General features: G+C 39.5%; 1 long non-coding RNA gene across 1 annotated transcript; it reads right to left on the bottom strand.

Annotated features, from left to right (window-relative positions):
• Positions 1-2,293: 2,293 nt before the first annotated feature.
• Positions 2,294-5,487, bottom strand: LOC118495643. Its single transcript, XR_004898134.1, has 3 exons — positions 5,149-5,487; positions 3,634-3,708; positions 2,294-2,576 (listed from the first exon to the last, which is right to left on the bottom strand). It is a non-coding gene; the product is annotated as an uncharacterized LOC118495643 (long non-coding RNA).
• Positions 5,488-6,009: the final 522 nt, after the last annotated feature.

The raw sequence follows: 6,009 nt of genomic DNA, 5'->3' as shown, positions 1-6,009 counted from the left end.
ATGTGATGTAAGCTTACTAATTGATTGCGGGTTTTGTGTAGATTTGGACTTTTATACGTTTATTCCACTTTGTTTAAACGGCGAAGTGGAGAGACCTCGTTCACCTGTTTGGAGCTGGCTGGTGAATGTGACGCTCGTATCGGCCTTGCTGGATACACCGTATCATTTACCTTTTTGTGGATCTACTTATCTCTGTGGATAACTTTTTTTTCGTGTCATTGGATTACGGCAAAATGCGGATCTTTTTTCTCAACGTGTCTTAACGTTTTATGGTGAGTTTGGAGAGGCATCTCAACAGACTGTAGGTCCAACACTGATTGTTCACTGTTACATTTTAGTTGAATTTAAATTGCGTTCCAAAACAGCCGTGTCGCGATTGGATTTCATAAGGGCGATTTGTTAAATTGCTACAATGTAACTTAAAAACTTTAAAAATAAACATATGTGTTTTGGAATATAATGTTCAGCTTCGGCAGCTTTACCTATGTGCTAAAATATACAATGACGATAGTGACAAGTCCATAGCAACCAGTGTTGAATTGGTTATATCCCAGCGTCCTTTGCTGAATGGTCTCAATGTTTTATTGTTTTATTTCATATGAATACTAGTTTACTAGAGGAGTAACTTAGTATTTGAAGTAATGCAGTAATGTAGGAAGTGTGCATTTAGTTTCCATGCTTATTGTTTTTTCACAACAATATTAGTGAGTAAATCTACTGAAATGGCCACCACACCATAACAGAGGAGTGGGATGTGTAAGATGAGAATGCAGAGGTTAACTCCTGTCCGTCATGGCTGTAAAAATCAAATGGTATCTGTACTTCTTTGTTAAGTGTAAACTTGCACGCGAGGGGAGGGTCATTTCTCTTCTTCAAATCATTTTGGAGGGTCATAGGAAAATTATTACTGACGAGGGGAGGGTCACGTCTTTTTAGATTAGAGGCCACAAAACTGCTCCTGTGGCCCCTTAATTAAGTAACAAACAGTCCCTTAAGTACATTTACTCAGGTACTGTACTTAAGTACAATCTTGAATCCCTGTCTAACCTTCACAAACCGGCAGTTTAGTAGTAAAAAATAATCCCCACCTTTACAAGCTGCAACATTAAAGTGATGAACACATTAATGCATCGATAATTTTAATTCAATAATATATGTTATTCTGAACTGGGACATTCTGCATGGTGAGTACTCTTTGTACTTTAAGTATATTTTGATGCCAATACTTTTTTTTAAGTGAATTTTAGCATGCAGGACTTTTACTTGTAACAGAGTATTTTTACGCTTTAGTATTGCTATGTTTACCTAAAATATCAGAGTACTTATTCCACCACTGAAAGCTACGGTAACATTATGCTATAAATACTAGGTATTATTTCCTTATAATTTATGCAAAATCACATTTCTAGCTCTGCCTTGAAATCAGTTGGCATTTTTGCTTTCGCTGTTTGAGAACCTTATGATGCGATTTCATCTTCATATTTTCACTTTATCTCAGGTAATACGTCTTCCTATATGGCAACAACAACACATTTCGTCTAACCCTTCAACTATATTTAATCTACCAAGCCAACTGGCTCATCAAAATAGCTTCTAATGTCCAGGAATACTTCCCAGCAGCACATTTCGTTTCGTCTGTCTGCGATGACCTCAGCACCGTCGAAACGGCGTCCAGTCAGACAGCAGGACAGCTTCAACTGACAGGCAGGCCATCCATCAGCCTGACAGGCCACCAGTCATCCCACTGACGGGTCTCGTGTTAAATCTGTGTCCAGCACTCATGAATGAGCCCATACCTGCGCTGAGATATGAGGTGGCAGGTCATTCAGATGAGACGCAGTCGTAATGTGGCTGCAGCAGCAGCAGCAGCAGCGGGCGGGAGGGGTGGGCGGTGTCTGCTGGGCGTCCAGGCAGGTCGCTGAGTGATGAGGTGATGGTGCATGCAGAGGCGGCCAACAGACCTAACTGGCCACTAACTGAACTGCATAGCTGCACACATAGGGCCATGAATGTTTCCATTCTCTGCGTTTGCTCTGCTTTTTTCCCCCCACCCGTCAGCTGTCCTCAGGCCTTTCACACTTCATCCCTTGATGTTTGTTTGTGGTGATCTGTCTTCTCTTGCAGCTGATTTCCTTCAGACGCAGGTAGTTTCATAAAAATGAAGGCAGATGCAGTCCAAAAAAATCATCAAGTAAACACATGGCTTGAAATGTGTAGACTTGAAGTTGCTCAATGTGCAGGGGTGAAAATGAACAAAAACTTGACAAATATTTTCTATTTCATTGGTGATAAAGTCAAAATTCTGAGTCAAAGCCAAGATTTCACCAATGGTGTTTTTCTGAAAATGCATTGAGTGTAACTGTAAGACCTGAAAGTCTTGGTTGCTTAAGTGAAAAATCTGCCTCAATCAAATCCCAGAAGTGCAATCAATCCAAAAGTAAATCTATCAAGTTCATCAATAAAAACTATTTTATCTATTTCTGTATAACTGTTCCTTTCCATGTCAGGGTTTTAATAGTGGCTGAAAAAGTCGTCACTGCACGTGTTGAGGGGGTCGGCAGCTCACCTCCTCTCATCTGCGCGGAAGAGGGAAACATGTTTTAATACCCAGAGTCTGCAGAGATCAGGGGAGAGGAAACTATTTTTTTCCTCCTGCGCTGCACCGAGGTCAGCCCTCTGTGGGCTGTTATGAAGCCACACACACACACACACACACACACACACACACACACATACGTGTGCACATGTGCAACACACGTATAGGCTCGTAATACTGCAGCACACACGCAGGCATTAAGTTAAGACTGAGGAAATGGACCTACATTTATAGAAAAATGTAGAATACAGTATACCAAAATATTCACTTTATTCTAGTCTATATTCATTAGACTAGACTACACACAAAGACACACACACACACACACACACACACACACACACACACACACACACACACACACACACACACACACATACACTCTTACAACCACCAATACCCCTTTTAAGAGCTCTCCCCAGAAATCCACATAGCTGATGTAATTAGTGATTTTAGAGCTCTGCACTTCATATTACAAGTCATAAACAGACATTCAATACTGGGCTTTGAGAGAGCTGTTTATTCTGGAGTTTTATAGTCCACGCAGGACCCTTCTGTGTTTATTCTCCGAGAACAATAATGCCACTATGCTCCCAGACTGGAATGCTATTCATTTGTCCAATTAAACACAGAAAATAAATACAAAAATTAAGTTGACTTTTTCTGCCCCAATTTTGCTCCAAAAACACAACGGCACTCGGCTGGAATTACAGGGTGATGTTGGCTGAACGATGAAATGACTGGATGTTTGCTGAAGGCTTAATCTGTGTTATAATGTTGTGTTTTTTTGGAACAATGGGACGTTAAGGGCAATAAAAGTTTGTGCATTAAGAACAAAATCCAATGAGGGTCTAACGAGAGATCATTAAAAAGGATAAAGGGAGTAAATTTGCAGAAACTGAAGTCAGCCTTGAGTAATGTGATTGTTAGTTCAGGGACTTTTTAAATCAAATCAACAATCTGCTGAAAAATAACTGTATAAGCTGTATAACAACACATTGCGGGGAGCAGATCCATTTTATGTAACATGCAGTTACCGTGTGCTCACTGTTAGAGCCGTGATTTACGAGCAGGACGCTGACCCACAATCCTCCTGACAGACATGCAATTTCCTGTGTGAAAAAACACTAACTTAATCCATACAGCAAAGAAAGCCACGGACAGAAACTATTTGTTCATGAATAATAGTCAAACCACTAGCAGACAAAACAGTTAGACTGTCACTGCTCGAGAGCTTCAACTCATATTTTCCTATGAAAAACCTCAGACTATTTACTTTTACGGTATTTCCTGTGAAAATCCATAAACACTGACAGCACAATTGGCCTGCAAAGTTTACCTACTTTATGTAATTCCACAAATCTGGGAGGCACACATCATAAATATTCTGTACACACATCAAAACGCACGGCCATGTTTACGTCAGAGTCAAATGTTTCATCCAAGCTCTGACATTATCGTAAATCTTCTAGTAAATTATTTAAAAAAAAATACTCAGTGCAGTGCGGTTTAACATGTATGAGTCAAGATGGAAGCATGCTAGTTTGGATTATTAGTATTTTAAAAAATTAAGCTTATTATGGAAACAAGTATGGGCAACAGTGTTGTCTTCATTAGGACAAACTAGCAATTAAATTATTATTTTTCTTCAACTCTCACAGCTCATAAATGGTTTATCTGTCGTTTTTTAGCATTAGATGCAAATCATTAAAGTCACATCCAAAGACTAAAAGAGGTACTGCAAATCTTGTTCCCCTAAAACATAGGTTGTAAGTTATAAGGGAAACGTTGGGCATTGATTTAATAAATAATAAAAAAGTTACAAAACAATTTAAAATGTTTAAAATGAGTGTCAAATGGATAAAAATCATTGGCCTATATGTGCCAGAGTAGGTTCAAATAAGAGACAATTAAAGTGCTCATATTATACTCATTTTCAGGTTCATAATTGTATTTAGAGGTTGTACCAGAATAGGTTTACATGGTTTAATTTTCAAAAAACACCATATATTTGTTGTACTTCACATTGCTGCAGCTCCTCTTTTCACCCTGTGTGTTCAGCTCTCTGTTTTAGCTACAGAGTGAGACATCTCACTTCTGTTCCATCTTTGTTGGGAGTCACACATGCGCAGTAGCTAGTTAAGCACTGCTAGCTTGTCAGTTGCAGAGTATGAGGTCGTGCCATGCTAGCAGCTAGGTGAGCATTAGAACGTGTGTTACACACAAGTGACGTACGTTCGTCACGGAAGAAAAGGCTGGACTACAATAGAGCTGTTTGGAGCAGTTTGTGAGCAGTGTTTTCTGTTGAGGATGGTAAGTCCCTTTGGGGTGAACTTTGGGCTTTTTCACTTTGTATATAACATGCACAAAAAATATATAACACAATAAAGGAAAGGGAAAAAGCCAAAAAGCATAATATGAGCACTTTAAAGAACAAGTCATGGTAGGCAGAAAAAGTATCACCATGAATAGTTAGTTGCCTTTGTATGCAAAAAAGACTTTTTTAATACATACATTTTAAATTTTTAATACACGTCTTTTCAAAAACCCACCTGTCTACAAAAATCCAATCACTGCTTCACTCTTTGTTTCTCTGCAGACCGCACTAAGTGTTGTAGTTCCTTGGTAGTGCAACACAAACCCAAACACACAGCCAATTACTGCTTTCAGTGGGGAGGTCCACTCACTCTGTTAACCCCAACAGCCTCCAGGGCATTAAGACAGACATGATCAGTGGTCCATCCCTGCAGCCGGTGTTTGGTCTAGCATTGGATCAAGGTGTCTCAAACTACTGTGGACCCAGCGAGAGGAAACAAGGAATAATCAGACAAAATGAGAAAAAATTTGAAGAATGCCTGTGAAGTCTGGTTGGTGGTAAAGCCCTCCATCTGGATGAGGTACGACGCTTAAAGGTGAGAAGGTCAACGACTGTTTAAGCCTTTAGCAAGGATATGGTTATTAGACTGGAGCAGGAAGACAGCTTGTGATGGGACGGTTGCCATGATGACGGAGTTATAAAATATGGAAGTTCAACTCTCTCCTCTTAGCGACTACAGCCAAGTTGAACCGTTAAGGTTCAGATTCGACACAAACTGAGGCAAAGCTGCAATGCTTAAATAAAAAAAAAATGCCTCAACTGGACATCAGCAAGATGATTGAAATCACACACAGAGATAATGGTGAGACGTTTGGGCCCAGAGGGACTTACAGCACAAGGAAGGAGAACACCATTATGGCTCCTTCACAGCGATAAAACATAACCTCTGTTTAAGGACTGAGTGTTGAAAATGTACTCAAATGCATGCATTTTATTTGGGTGCTACAGCATAGATATATTTACTGTTCTCCTTTGAGAAAAACAAAAATCAGAAACCAAAAAGGAGAAATTTATATTTTATATTTTTTGGTTTCAT

This window comes from Sander lucioperca, chromosome 8, assembly GCF_008315115.2.
Source record: "Sander lucioperca isolate FBNREF2018 chromosome 8, SLUC_FBN_1.2, whole genome shotgun sequence".
Classification (NCBI taxonomy): domain Eukaryota; kingdom Metazoa; phylum Chordata; class Actinopteri; order Perciformes; family Percidae; genus Sander; species Sander lucioperca.
The sequence above is the reverse complement of the archived record's forward strand: the minus strand, read 5'-3'. Positions and strand labels throughout refer to the sequence as shown.